At 32.4% G+C, this 16,354-nt stretch overlaps 1 non-coding gene across 1 annotated transcript; it reads right to left on the bottom strand.

Annotated features, from left to right (window-relative positions):
• Positions 1–8,714: 8,714 nt before the first annotated feature.
• On the bottom strand, positions 8,715–8,787 carry TRNAV-CAC (transfer RNA valine (anticodon CAC)). Its single transcript has one exon. It is a non-coding gene; the product is annotated as a tRNA-Val (tRNA).
• Between the last annotated feature and the right edge of the window lie 7,567 nt (positions 8,788–16,354).

Below are 16,354 nucleotides of genomic sequence, written 5' to 3' on the forward strand. Positions count from 1 at the left end.
TGCTTTTTACTCTGTTTGCCACATATTTTACCTTGTTTGATGATTATGGATGGAATGGATTTAATTTTCTCTAGTGATGTGTTAATAATAATTTCTAACGGCGTCTTGTTGTTACCCATATTCGTGCAAAAAGCGAGGCGATTTACGAATTCCTGATCCGGAAATTAAATGAACCGAATGTTGTGGTCGGGTTTAGTCTATGGCCAATGCACGATGTTTTGAAAAATATTTTTTTTTGTATTTTATATGGCTTGGTCATGGACGTATAAAAAAAGACGGACGCCGTATTACGAACAAACAACGTGAAGCCACCATAGTAAGCTAGCGATCGTGTAAAGACAATAAACACGCACACACTCTCATCATAGTAAGCTAGTCGGCCGCCATTACGTCGTGAACTACCGACTGATTAACTGCGTCACTGTTACACAAAAAATATTTAAAATGCCGTCTTGCGTGGTTAAATGGTGTCGCAACAGTACAATTTTAAATAACAAAACACAAGGGATTACATTCCACAGGGAAGCAAGTTATTTCTTTTATGTTTTAATGACAAAATTATTACGGCAAAATTTATAGAAAAAAATACAGCCGCCATTGTCATCAGGACAGCTGTTGCCATGGCAACATGGCACACACACATGGATGTTTCGCCGCCGCGCCATTACTAGGCTTCACTCAATGTTTAGGCGATATACCGTCCGTCTTCGTATAGGAGCTACCGACGTTGACAAGTGAGAATTTTAGTATAGTTGGTTCTTTGATATACTGTTCCTCTTGCTATTTCGGTTAGAGTCCGGGCTGTCTGGCTGGTCGCAGTGGTTGCGTTTTTTAGTGCGCATCTTATCTGTACAGGATAATTTCCTTAATTTTAAGTCATTTTTTAACGCGTAATTTTTAATATTTTGCCTTTAGATAGATCCATCAGACATAGTTTTTTTATTGCAAGACGTTTTTTTCGTTGTTAAATAGGTGCCAGGCGCAATTTTTTATTTCGTTTTTATAAAAAATTCAAATTATTTTAGAATGTCTGTAAATTTCATATTATGTTCTTCAAACATAATATAATCTAAAATTAATTAGCCAGACGCTAATTCGATTGTTAAGTATTAAATAATGTGTATAAATAAAAAAAAGTAATGAAGCATGCAGCTCATCAGCTAGTGTATTTTAATTATGCGACAGGAAATAATTGCAAGAATACAATATTATTTACACTTGTTCTTATAAATAAAAGCTAAAATGAAAAAAAAAACCATAAAAGTGAAAAATTAAATATTAAAGTTACCATACATTGAAAATAGAATAAAATCTATATCAATGAAGGTTAAACAATTACATTGTTAAATTTAAAAAGTCATCTTCATAATCATCATCATCATCACACATGACACACCACACCACACACGACACACACACGTGAACACACATACACTCGCATGTTTAAGTTTGTTTTGAATTTAATTAAAGTAGTTAGCATGAATTTATATAGCTAGTATACTAGCGGTCCGCCCCGGCTTCGCCCGTGGTACCTACATATTTAAACTATCCTATCTCTCAAGTTGGATCGAACTGCACATGGTGTGCGAATTTTATTATAATCGGTTAAGTGGTTTAGGACTCCTATATAATGTTTGTCCTCAATGGACTCCTAATTTAGGAGTCCATTGAGGACAAACATTATGACACGAGATTTATGTATATATAATAAGATTAATGAATTAATATTGTTATCATCATCACTACATGGTATAAAACAAAGTCGCTTTCTCTGTCCCTATGTCCCTTTAAATCTTTGAAACTACGCAACGGATTTTGATGCGGTTTTTTTAATAGATAGAGTGATTCAAGAGGAAGGTTTATATGTATAATAACACCCATTAAATAGTGGAAAAGTACTGTTATTTTTGAGGTTTCTAATGTGATGTCGTAAATAATTACATTTTTTCCACGTATACAGTGCAAACGCAGGCTGAACCCTACGAGTTTTATCAAAATAATGTACTAACTATAATAGTACACATTGAAAAGGTCTACAGAAAAGTCCGTGATGGTATATGTCTATCTCTTATGGATAACCCACAATAACTTTTTTTTGTCATTTACTTTTTACGACAAATAATAATAGCTAATTTTCGAAGCGATTTTAACCAATAGGTACAGCATTAATCCTTAACCAATTAAAGACCTTGAATACATTGTTCATTTAATATAGATCTATATGGCCCTTTACACCGTATGATTTAAGTGAATATTTTCGAAGATATTACAGATTTAAAAATTGCGGGACGTAGCGTTTGCGGCGGTACCGGTCGGCTGCCCGGCTATATATTTTATACCCGTGCGAAGCCGGAGCGGGCCGCTATGTATTTATATATTCAACGTTCACAGTTTTTCTGTAGTGTATTTAGTATCAGCATTGCACCCGTGCGAAGCCAGGGCCAGGCGGGGCGCTAGTTAGTTATAAAAAAAATTGTTTTGTATAGAAGATTGTTGATGTACCCTAATAGTTTATTTTTTAGCCTAAGGAATAAAATGTACCACTGGAAGGTACTTGTTCCCACAACACAGGGAATCCTAGAGTAGGAACAATTGAATTTCTATGCATCGTATATTTTCGAAAAAAAAAAGTTATTTTTTATTGTTATTTAATTTTCGCGGCCGACCCTTTCTATCTCTCTTGCACTTTAAACTATCTCTCCATATACACAATCACCAAATTGTTATACTTACCTACTTTCACTACGTTTTTATTTGTACATATTTAATACTTAACAATCGAATTAGCGTCTGGCTAATTAATTTTAGATTATATTATGTTTGAAGAACATAATATGAAATTTACAGACATTCTAAAATAATTTGAATTTTTTATAAAAACGAAATAAAACATTGCGTCTGGCACCTATTTAACAACGAAAAAAACGTCTTGCAATAAAAAAATTATGTCTGATGGATCTATCTAAAGGCAAAATATTAAAAATTACGCGTTAAAAAATGACTTAAAATTAAGGAAATTATCCTGTGCAGATAAGATGCGCACTAAAAAACGCAACCACTGCGACCAGCCAGACAGCCCGGACTCTAACCGAAATAGCAAGAGGAACAGTATATCAAAAAACCAACTATACTAAAATGACTTTTTTTTTAACGTCAATAGCTCCCGTACCATCTTTTTTTATACGTCCATGGGCTTGGTTGACATTTTAAGTTCTGAATGGTTCATCACTTGGTTCATCACCTTCATAATTCATAGATTATAGTTAAGTGTAAACGCACTTGAGGCTTTCTATATTTTACATTTCTGAAGCTGCTGCAGTGTGAATATTGATCGTACAAATACGATAATTTTGTGCCTAAGTTTCACTTTTACCGTGGTTTCATAAAACCACACAACATTTTTTTAGATATTTATCGTTTTATTTTTAAAAATTTATTATGGCCATTTTACTCATTAGGTTAAGTACTTTCAATATCAGTTTAAAGTTTTTTGATATCTGTAATAGTTACGGAATAATCGCCTGTGCACACTTAACGATTACACCCTTTAAAGGTACTTAATTAAAAGCTAAGATTAAAATAAACTTAGTGCCACAAATCTTAGATCTGTGCTTAGTGCATATCACCCATTGATTATACGCACCGCAAGGCAAGCCCTGGCGAGCCCCGAGCCGTACCGCAGATTTGTGACGAACGATAGATGCGCCTGTGAATGGTAGCCATAACCTTTTATTGTGCTTTTATTGAGCGTTTCATTAATATAAATCTGATAATAACTGGGTGTAAATAAAGGGAAGTTAAAATTGACGAAATGAAGTTTTGAATATGGAAAAATTTGGCAAGTGTCTTTTGACATGAAGATAGAAAAAAAACAGTGTCAAACATTACTTATTACTCTGTGGTCTCAAAATGTCAAATAAACGTCAAATGAATCCACAAACGCGAAATTGTTTAGTTCAAATGAAAAACTAAAAAAATTGCTACATTGCCTACAATCTAGCATTTCTTATATGAATTAATGAAATGAGTGTAGTTGGCAATGAGCCCTTTAATTCCAAGTGAGTGTTGTGTGTAAAATTTGTTCAAAACATTGAACTGTTTGTGTTAAAGTTTCTTCATTGATCATCGCAATTGCATTTATTGCACCTGTCGCCGGGTGAGCTAATCTATGTTTTAATACTTTTTTAATCATGTGTTCATAATGAGAGCTTTTTACAAATATCTAGCTTTAGTTCATTCACTAACCGAAATAAAATTGTCTCGATATCTAGGTAGTGCATTTATGATTTAACGCATACAAAGTTATTGTGCTAAAATTGCATTTTGTTTTAGCCTTGATTTATCGATTTGCATGTTTGCTCTCGTCGATTATTTTTCTTACTAGTTTTGTTATTTATGCGATAATTGATAGTTTAATTAGTTATAGTTTGTTTTACTGGCTCAATAGATGGATCCACTCTGGATGTATAAATTTAATAAAACTTAAAATTGTTCAATATCTATACATATAATAAATCTGTAGAAGGGTCAATTCTGTACATTGAAAATATTGAAAAAATAAATAGCAGGGGGGGTGTTACTGGATCAATACCAAACCCAAATATGTGATTAAAAAAATTTTTGTCTGTCTGTCTGTCTGTCTGTCTGTCTGTATGTGAAGACATCACGTGAAAACTAACGGTTCGATTTCGATGAAACTTGGTATAATTATACCTTATTATCCTGGGCGTAAAATAGGATACTTTTTATGCTGAAAAAATACGTAGAAAAAAAATAATCTTAATTTTTCAGTTTTATCCATAGACGTTGTTCTGTAGAATCGTGAACACACATTGGGTATTATTATAGGCTTAGCCGTATTTGGGTCCAATAGATATTTATAAGATGTTATTGTCAGAGTTACTCAAAATGGAGAAATAAACCATCCACGCGAAGACCGACATCCGCGCGGACGGAGTCGCGGGCGGAAGCTAGTTATGAATATAATCATAATTTAATTTAAAAAGGTGCATTTATTTTATGTTCCAAAGTTTCAGACATTTTCAGTAAAATGTTGTTATTTCATAAAATTAATGGTAAAACGCGTTTCATTAAAGAAACGAATCTTCAATGGCAGCCAAAGCTGACACTGACATAATATGGTAGGGTCAGTAAAAAAGAAAATAAAAATATTGTAAATGGATAATTATTTTATTAATTATTTCAAATTGTTTATTGACAAACTTTTTTGTTATGGTATTTGTGTATTTATATGAATTATCATATTTACGTACATACAGAATGCGACAAAATCCCCATAATACTTGTAATGAGCCCATAAAACTGAACAACTTTTCCCAAAGAACATATTTTGTCAAATTCCAATAAAACATTATTTACTATCGCAAATACATAATTGTCATTGTAAATTTATGATAAAAACTATTATAGGGAAAATAAAATACATTTTTAGTGATTTTATTTTTCCCAATTATTTTTTGCATGCCGTACGGCCGTGTGTAAGCGAGAGGGAATGATAAGCGCTGCCATTTAAGATTTCTTTCTTTAATGAAATGCGTTATACCAATCATAATATTGACTTAAAAAAGCTGTCCTAGATTTTCTGGTCTAAAAAAAATATATTATTCAGGTAATTGATGCCATTACATTTCAGTGACTGGTAATTTTGTAATCAATTATAATTATTCACATAAATATTTCTTTTTTGCTTTCAATTGTTTATAAAATCCAATTATAATATTTTAAAACGTAAGATTGTAATTTGCTATAACCCATTTTAACATATTATTATATCTAATGTAATATAATTTAGAGGAAAGATTTGTATTTTGTGTGTATCAATATATACTATAATATTATAAAGCTGAAGAGTTTGTTTGTTTGAATGCGCTAATCTAATCTCAGGAACTACTGGTCTCATTTGAAAAATTCTTTCGGTGTTACATAGCCCATTTATCAAGGCTATAGGCTATATGTCATCACGCTAAGACCAACAGGAGCAAAGCAATGTGGGTGAACAGCTGCTAGTTAAAAAATAAACTTTAAAACTGAGTTTGAGTGAGTTAAATGAAAACTCGTATTCAGTATTGTTCAATATTAGAATATTGCATAGTGGGGTTAGAATGAGCATTTGCTCATTTGATCTATATGCACCATTACAGAATAACAAAGGCGAACAATAAATGGCTGGTTATAAATTTAAATCACTTATGTGAAAAGGCTGTGTTTAAGTTTTAGTTAATTCTTATTCAATATTGAACCTGCACAATTATAACAAGTAAAAAATTATACAGAGAAAAAGGATAGAGATATATAATAAAACAGGATGTATTATAAACTGTTCAAATCACTTGCATTTAGTTCCTTGGCTTAAACAGGATGGCGCTGTGTGTCGTGAGATGGCGGGTGCCATTAAAAAAAAAAACTTCTGTGGAGAGATTTAGAGATACCAAAATCGTCGCCGTACTCCATGGCGTGACGGTATTGTCATGACGCGACCTTTGAATTTTACTCTCAACACGCCTTTACAAAATATATGTAGTACGTAGGTAACATAAGTTATCACCTATTCGTCGTGCAGGTATAATTCAGTATAATAATATGTAATATCAATGGTTATTGCGCTTGATACTTGCATTTGACAGTTTTTTTACGCTTATCATTCGAGATTGGTAAGCATTTTCCTACAGGCATCAAACCAAAATAGATACACGTGCTCAAGGGTCAGCGGCCGATTATATTCCTTATAGCTAAGTGTCGAAATCCTGTACGTAAACAGAATTGAGGTCGGCCATCGATAAAATAAAATTACATAAAACAAATTCTATTTAATTAATGAAGTTTGATTTTTTAACGATTTTTGAACTTAGAAAATTCGGACGCCGGTTGTTACCATTTCTAATTTCAGTAGCAAAACGTTACTCAATAAGACTTGTATTCATCAAAATTTTATGAATTTTTTATCGATGATAATTTTCTTCCACAAACCCCAACATCGATCACAAAATTGATCATAATTCAAGTAATAATTTGGCTGTCATAATGCGGTTATACCGTATTCGTTAAACACGTCACGTTTATTCTAAAAAGTCAATGAGTTAATGCCACGGAACAATAACCGTGTTAAAATACGGTATAGTGATAATTGATAAGCCAGGCTAATTTATCTTCCTGTCCACATCTATACTATATTACTTTATAATATGTATATCCGTAGCTGTTAGGTATCAAATATATAAAGTGAAAATTGCTGATCCCATCCCAAATGTTCGTCTATAATGAACCATCAAAAATAGTGCGGTATTTGTATTTTGTAAGTTACGTTAGATATTTTAATACCATTATTACAAAATTATTATTAATTACAATTGGAAGTTAAGAGCGATGGTATTGAGGTACCGTACAAATTGCTTTCACAGAATACCATAATTAAAGAGACCATGCATATTAAAAATTATGATTACGTTGCATTACAATTTACTTACAAAACTCAATTATTTCTCCATAATTTGTTCACGGTGACCTAACGGTTGACGGGCCGAGTTAAACAAAGATTTAAATTATTATTGATCTTTCACGCTTCACTGGGAGCCACGGATAGATTACGAGCACCGAAGGAATTATTGCCCTATATTTCTATTTGAATTCATGTAATACGTCATGGAATTTCTATTGTTTTAAATTTGTAACGTTGTCGATGTTAACGAATCATTATATTTTTTTTTTTAAATACAGGCACGATTGTGAACCGTTTTGATACTGCAATAATTTGCGTCGTCTAGGAGAGATCAATTACACTTCACAGTATTTACTTCTTATAACCATAAATAAATCTTATATTGATTAAGTTATTCCTAAATTCTTTCCATTCATGATTGATGAATATACTTTAGATAATGATAATCTTTGTGTTCTTATAAATAGACATGTAAAATTCTTTAATGCCTCCGTGTCCTTCCCGTCCTTTGTTCTAAAATAGCTCAGGACATTGCTCTTCCGTATCTCCTTTTTCTAATTTATACGTTGATTGATGACAAGTTGTTCAACCAGTTGTTAATGACACTCAGAATTCATTTCTAATCAGTGAAATATTTTTTGTAGGTGTAAGAATGTAATGATTTGTGCTTGCCGGCGTATCGTGTTATTGAAGCATGTGTACAACATTTAATATATTTTCCCAGTTTTACAATATTCAAAACTAGTCAAAAATTTCGTTTAGTACCTATATTAGTTAGAATATTAATTATCGAAATGTACACAAATCATTTTATTATAAAAGCCGCAAAAATCTAATAATACGTATAGCCACCTATAAAGACGATAAATACTCCATAAGCAACATTTCCTCATGATCATCATTCAGCCATGGTACCACTTCCTGAACGCCGGCGTCCACTAGAAGTCCAGTTAAATACTTATTGTCGACCTCTTCCGCGTCATTATCAACTCTGAAATGCTATAACGGTAGTGTCGCGTGATGTAAGGATATAGGCCTATGTAATATGTAAATTTAGACATTTACTTTCCCTGATAAATTGGTTTCTGTTTCTGATATATTCGTGAATTGTGAGAAACTGGTATCTACTGAGATATAGTATTGTATATTCGAAGAGCTGTGAATATTGTTTTTCTCCTACAACATTTCTTCTGAAAACCGGAAAAGGGAGAAAATTTAAATAATATTTAACAAAATTGCGCAGCAAAATATAATGTGCTGTTTCCGCCCGGGATCGAACCGGGGACCTTGTGCGTGTGAAGCACACGTGATAACCGCTACACTACGGAAACTTATTTTTCTGTCGCTAATTTGAGCTGCAATATCTATTAGCACAGACTAATAATGATAATATACGCTATTAGTATGAAATGGCTTCACTTTTTTTCTTATTTGGTTTAATTAACCTATGATTGGACTTGATATACATTACATAATAATTAGTTATTTTGCTATATACCTAACTATAATAATCATTATCTTGTTTAATTGCCACTTAAAACGTTAAAATAAAACTGCATTATTGTATTTTAGTACATTTGCAAACTTAGTATGGTATTAAGTACATAATTATAATTTAAATATTAACTGATGGTCATCGTGGTTGTATTGTATAAGTAAAGAAACAAAAGAATGGCTCTTCAAACAGAATGCATGTTTAACAATAGTTATTTCGTGATCAATCAAACGTTGAGTCATCGAACCTTCATAAAGGGATTTGCTAAGATGTTCTCGCTAATTACAACGACGCTTTTCATGTAAGATTTAACACTCTGAACCTCGACTATAAGAAACGTGTCGATACCAACGTCCAACATACTCGTATGTTGTAAGTTTAGTTCTATCAGATGGCATGAGATGCGATGTCAGTATGTTTTGGTACAATTTCTAAATAATAAATTAACGGTATTGAATAAAATGTGTAGTTATAGATATCTGTTGTTATCATGAGGATAAAAGCTTATCTCTCTCTTTAAAAACTATAAGACAAATTTGAAATTACATCACTCATGTAACTTCGTTTCACCGTTTCATTTACAAATAAATTATTATAAGCCGAGTTAATTGCAACAATAATAACTAATCAAGCAGCGATTATTTTAAAGTTTATTGCGGATATGGATCTATCGGACGGATATTATATGATACTGCTGATTGATGAAAAATTGTTATAAAGGAAACGTGGAGTTTACATGTTAATTGTATCATTTTACTATTCTCACACTAACATGTAGATTGCGGAGTATTTGAATTTAAGCTTGATGATAGATATTACAGATGTGAAACAAATATTTGTGATTGGATATTGATAGATTAACTTTCTCTTATGTTTATGTATTGTTCAAATATATTTCAATGAAATCCATACTAATATTATAAATGCGAAAGTAACTCTGTCTGACTGTCTGTCTGTCTGTTACTCAATCACGCCTAAACTACTGAACCAATTTGCATGAAATTTGGTATGGAGATATTTTGATACCCGAGAAAGTACATAGGCTACCTTTTATTTTGAAATATGTACCACGGGCGAAGCCGGGGCGGACCTCTAGTCATCTATAAATTAAAGAATAAAGACTGTTAGCTTTGATAACAATTACTTGTCCTTACCTACATCAACAAATACTTAGGACATAATATTACACATTGTTTACTATACTTATTGGTTCATCATTTTTATTTTACTTGTTCACGTGAAAGAATTACAATATCATAATTCACCCTAATATAATAAAATAATTTGGAAAATCCAAAAGTGCACGCCTCATAATTTTTTTAATAAATATTTATAAATTATTATTTTTGTTTATTTAATAACAATTAAACCACATCGAATCAGACCCTGAAAAATGAAAGGGTTCTATTCCTGAGCATACTCAAGCGTAAGAGAAAAAAAAAGACTCGATTAGTAAAGTATTTCGGTCGCTATCGTGTTAACAAGAAAAAGGATCCGCACATACAGACACACGGACGTCCAAGACAGAACTTTTTAAACTGTTTTTTAACTAGTTTAAATAACAAAAATGACATCAAAAATATCATGAACGTTAAAAATAGTGTTTTTTTCTTAATATGTGTGTGTATGTATTATCTTACAAGTGCAATGTATGATACATAAAGACATTTTAAGTTTGAAAAATCAGATGTTTTGCGCGAAGTGACAGTAGTACCCACCTCAACGCTTCGCATAAGAGGCGTGCAATAATGACGTTTATAATTTTCGAGGATACCTACTTAATTTGATAGGTATATAAAAATAATATATGTACCTACGCGACATAACCTGCATTTATTTGTGTATCTTTTTTTAATCAGAAAGTGCAAGCTGTCCAAATTTTAATTCCATTAGCTCCTGTTTCCATCATACGTGCGTAAAATGTCGCGTGTTTATGATTCATAAATATTCCGGTAAGGGTAAGTCGGTAGGGGGTAGTTGATGTGGAGCGAATGCGTGTGGTGTAATGGGCCTTACTCACAATGGGCAGCGTTGGCCCAAAAATAGATCGAGGATGTTTGCCGCTATTACGGCGCTTGTGAATAAACATCTATAACCCATCATAGACTTTTAGGCCCTATCGTGATTGCCTATACTGGCCCAACGCTGCCCATTGTAAAAAGCTGCCCATAAATAATTGTTTACCCCTTGTTTCGTACCGTTTGCTTTGCAGTTTCGATATCGTGTAGAAAGCGACCTTTGTAAGCTTTAATTAGTGGTAAATACAGAGTTGACGTGACTGCAGGTTTGTTGATGTAGAATATTGAATACGTCTGGCGTTTAGCGTTTAGCGTTTAGCTTAAATTAATTGTTATGAAAACATTTGGAGGTTGGAGAGTTTTGAAGTGTATTTCGTGATGTGTAGGTAGAAGATTAGGACGCTACATGGTTTAAGTTGTATAATAATTATTATTTTATTCTACCTTTTATTAATAAAAAATATTAAACATTAAAATTTTTAACAAAAAATTTTCCTCTCATACAAATATTGACTAAATGTTGATCATAGTCCTCGAGACATGGAAGTCGCGATAATACATATAATAACCATAAAAATAAATTCCTTTCAGAGGCTGACATTAACGAAGCCATTTCTAGACAGCATCAGTAATGTTCCTCCCATAGCCATTATTGTGTATACCAACATCCATTCCCATGTCGATCGCACACGATCGATAATAAACTTGTGTATAAGCAGTGTCAAGCGCCAGTCCGTCGTTTTGCATACGATGTTTCATTTCGTTGTCGTCGCAATCTCTCATCTCTCACGATTTTCCGGCTTTCTAGTCCGTTCCTTTAAAGGGTCGGTTGGCCATTTCTATGCGGGTCACCGTTATCAAGTATGCAGATTTAAATGTTAGCTTTTACTTCCCTTACGAACATTTGTGCTGTTTTATCGTGGAGATTGATGGCTGGTTATGTGAAAACGATATTTGTGTAATATTGCAAGAGTTGTCGCTATCGTTGGTTAATCAAGACATTCAAGGTTATAGCGTTATTGATTTGTCACAGTATGAGCTACAACCATGAGAATTTGTACACGTGCTCAGTATTTTCCTTTACCTCATGTATCGTTTATTAAACATTTTCATGTAAGAATAAGTAATTTATTTTATAACTTTAAAAAAATAACTCGACACTAGAACTAGGTATACTGCAATGAATAATTAAGCAAGCGCTACTTGGCTACCATTTAAAGGGAGCTGTATTGATATTAAAATCACGTGCAAAGGATCAGTCAAGGTGAACAATCTAATTTGAATCGAGAAAAACTGTGTTCCCACGCCTTATATTATAACCAATTTAACGGGAACCTTTAGGTGATTTACGATGAATGCAGCGAGGTATCAAAATAAATTAGTTGCTTCAAAACTTATCACTTGCTTGATGTGACTCTGCGGGAGTCAGCACTTAGAATCTTGCCAACTCAACGAGGTCTCTATTTTTAACGCTATATAATGTGCTGTTTGTTTAAAATTCAAGTGGATCGAATGTAATTTTATATCTGTATATTTAACCTACATGGCTATTGCACGGACCATATGTAGCTTGGGTTACTCAATCACGCAATTCACATCGACTCCTTAGGGACTTGCGTTAGTAGATCTTGTCGTTTCCTTGTACAATTATATGCTCACTATATTTTGATAAAGTAATAACTTCTATGAGTGCAATCGTGGCTTTTGATTTGGCACTTACATTTGTAGGATATTACTTTTCGAAGTAGCTATAAGATATTAAGATAAATGAGTCGGTTAAACTTAAATCTTTTGTTTGCTCATAATTGCTAAAATGATTCTCCAAAGTTCATATATTTGAAGGAATACCTATTTGAGTTAGAGTTTATGTTTCCCTTGCAAACGTTTAAAACCACAAGTCTGCAATCGCTCGCTTATGTTATTCTCCTATTATATAACGTGTCATGTTTATATGACGCTATTTATACAAGCTCACAACCACATCACAGCTTTGCTACTGTTATAACGTAATATAAACATGCTCGGGAATGGCATGTTTGTAAATATCACATATACCTTTTCGTATTGTAGTTTATTGTCCTGCAAAGTGTTCTAGTTGCACTTGCGATTGTTTTGTTAATATAATTTGAATCTTATACCGATTCACTAATATAAGAGTTAATTCAAGATTGCGTTGACCGTAACTAAACAATTATCAGCTGCCTATCTTTCATTGCCAAACGGATCGTTGATTATGAACATAGTTTGACAAGCAATGAGAATAAATATAATTCTATTATATATACAGAACAACGGTTATTTTAAACTGTACATTGGTTTTATATATTAATATGGTATTTTCATAGAATTTAAACTTAATTGATGTTACCTTTAAAAAGGTTAAAGATTGATGGTAGAAAGTGCATCGAGAGAGCATAGGAGCGAAAGTAGAGCTCATGTAGGTGTATGTTTTGTACAAATCACAAGTAATGACCGGTGAAACTGTCCTGTGTCAATTTTATAAGCATAATGAGTTTTATTTAATTGCTCGTTAGAACTTTCTCGATCTGTCTAATAATGCTACAGGTGGTCTTTTGAATTTGATTTGTATGCCTATATGGAGCTTTCGTATTCTTTTTACTTACTGCTTATGTAGGTAGTTTCATATTAGTTATCGCCTTTTATTTTTTTAGTGGTATCAATCAGAATTGATTATTGAATAGTCTACCAATAGGAGGAAAAGTAATCTATTCCATAATTTATTTTAGAATTGGAAAGAAAGAGCTTTCCTATCTTCACATCCATAAAAAGTTTCATTCTTATATTTGTATTTTATAGTGTTATATTATGCCATAAAAGTATGGTAAAGGTCAGTTTATGGCTTTTACGATAAAAGATTCTAATACAAATTTTCGAGTAAAGAAAAATTCGGGTGTTTTAGTGTAATAAAATAAAGAAATTATCAGTTAAATCACGAGGGTTGGAGTTATCGCACCCTTCATTATAACTGAGAATATGTAATCGTTTTATATTGAGTTGTTTTTGGAATAATAGTAGTACTAATCAGTTAAATTTAAATTGTTGTATTATTGTAGGCGAACACGTAGGTATTCCATGCACACTAGAACTACAAATTATTCGCTTAACTATAATTCTAACAAGAAAACTTTTAGCAAATTTTCACGTCTGTGGTAGATCTACTGGCAGATCTGTAGTATTTTATTTGAGCAGTTGGTAATAATTTTTATTACTGTAAAGTTATTTTTCTATATCTACCGTGGGACCCTTATTTGTGTAAAATTTATTATAGAATTTCTATGACAGTTAAAACATTTTCTATTTTTTACACTGTAATTTTCTGTACACATGTAGCTGCAATTAAATTAATACTAATAATTTACCTACTCCTCTAAAAGTAGGGCGTTTTTGAATGTGTCTTCTAATATTATCTTAAAAATCTTTTGAATAATGTATTTAGTACAGACACAGTGCCCCGCGTAATGCTAATTGTTCTCATTTAATTTAGAATTTTAATAAATTGTTAAGTTGTGAAACTTTGCGGTTATGCGGTCGGATATTGTTTTGATTTGCGGACACTGACTTTTTACGCTGGCTAGATATGTAATACGTAATACTATTTTTTTATTCTTAAATACACATATTACACACATAATTGTAGTTAAGCATGTACTAACAGAAACGGAGCGAATATATTATCTTAGCAAATACCTATGTAGTTGAAATTATTATTTATGTGCCTAACGTTGGTCCATACTCCATAATAACTTCCAAGTTCCGATATATTATATAATACTGCATTTTTATGATATGCTGACGCCCACACGTAGGTACTTGTTAAAGTATTTTCATGAAAATTTAGCCCATATTTTTCCTCATGATCTAGAACTGCATCGTTTGTTATTGTATCGTCTCTATACTTAGTTGTGAAAATCAATTTGTAACAACGCAAATTCGAGAGAAATCTCATTTGAGCAGGACAATTACCTTAGCATAGTCGGCATAGGAGTGATTTATGTACTAGTTGAACTGGATTAAAGTGTAGCAACATGCTTGTAGTCTGAGATTATTAAGGGCTTGGCGAATATTGTACAGTTACCCATTCGGAATGCCGGCTTGATGTGGAAATTGTTACGTATTAGTGATAATAGCTTGAGTGTAAGCGAATGTGAATTTAAGAACACACGTCGTTGGTACAATCTCGCTAAAATGTACGAAGCGATTGCTGTGTATGATATTGGTACCTTGGAATTTGTGGTTGCAAACTATAGTGAGTGGGAAGTAAGGTTGTTCTAGAATTTCTTAAAGATAGAAGAGATGAGGTGGAAAATTTTAAGATAGAGACACACAAATTTGTGTTAAAATATTTGCATCATATATTAATAGCAACTTTCTTTTAAATTAAAAACAAAAAAATATTTATGTTTGTGAAAGAAATAAGGTAAATAAAATAGTACTGCGGTTATAGTGCCAAAAACAAATGTAATAGATGGCAGGCTCTTGTTCGAAATAGTAGCATAAGAAGACAAAGGGGTAAAAGTGTGATGTTATAGTCGGAACTTAAAATTTTATATTACGTAGTTTATTTTATTGCCTACGGATGGGTATTTGCTATTGACCCTTCACTTTCCAAGAGCAAGGCAACAATTGTTACATGCTTGTATTGTAGTACCAATAATGGCTGTCCCAAGTATTGCCTAAAGCTATCGGTCAGTAGAAAATGCAAAATGACATTGCAAATCACTTTCCTGCGATTTAGTTGTAATAAAATTAATGCATGGAAACATCCGTTTCACTTTGATTTTCTTATCCAATAGAAGTCGACGCATCAGACTGACCCGAGTAAATTCAGCCACATCACCATTAAATTTTACTACGGCTTTTGCCGGTTGCGACTAAGATAAAAAAAGCCATACAATAAAAACGAGAGAGATACTTTACCACTTTCTTATATATTATGATAATTTAATATAGATATAGAAACTTATAACTAGTAAGTAAAAGTATAGTCCATCGTCCAGAGGAAAAGAAATTGGCTTTTTCCCATCTCCGTTATTGCAGCCATCGTTCTAATTGAGATAAATTGATCGATTTGTGAATAGTTCAATGAAATTATATCACAAGTCGTTTATAAACGAAGCCAATAAGTGGGTGTAATTAGAATTACAACGAGGAAGGTTTGTACGTGAGCGGGGAAGCGTGTCTTGTGGCATAAATGAAGTAATGAACTGAGATATGAACATAATGGGCTTTAATATGGTCTCGTTTATAAATTGTAAAGCAAAACAAGTTGAAATCACAACTGATATGCATAAATGATTTCATATAAAAGGTCTCGTAATCATTTGTTTCCTATGAGCAGTATTAAAAGTACTGAATAAAGAAATT

Source organism: Colias philodice, chromosome 20, assembly GCF_061535455.1.
Source record: "Colias philodice isolate Cphi_HAF_F1 chromosome 20, ilColPhil1 Martin Lab GWU primary, whole genome shotgun sequence".
NCBI lineage: Eukaryota > Metazoa > Arthropoda > Insecta > Lepidoptera > Pieridae > Colias > Colias philodice.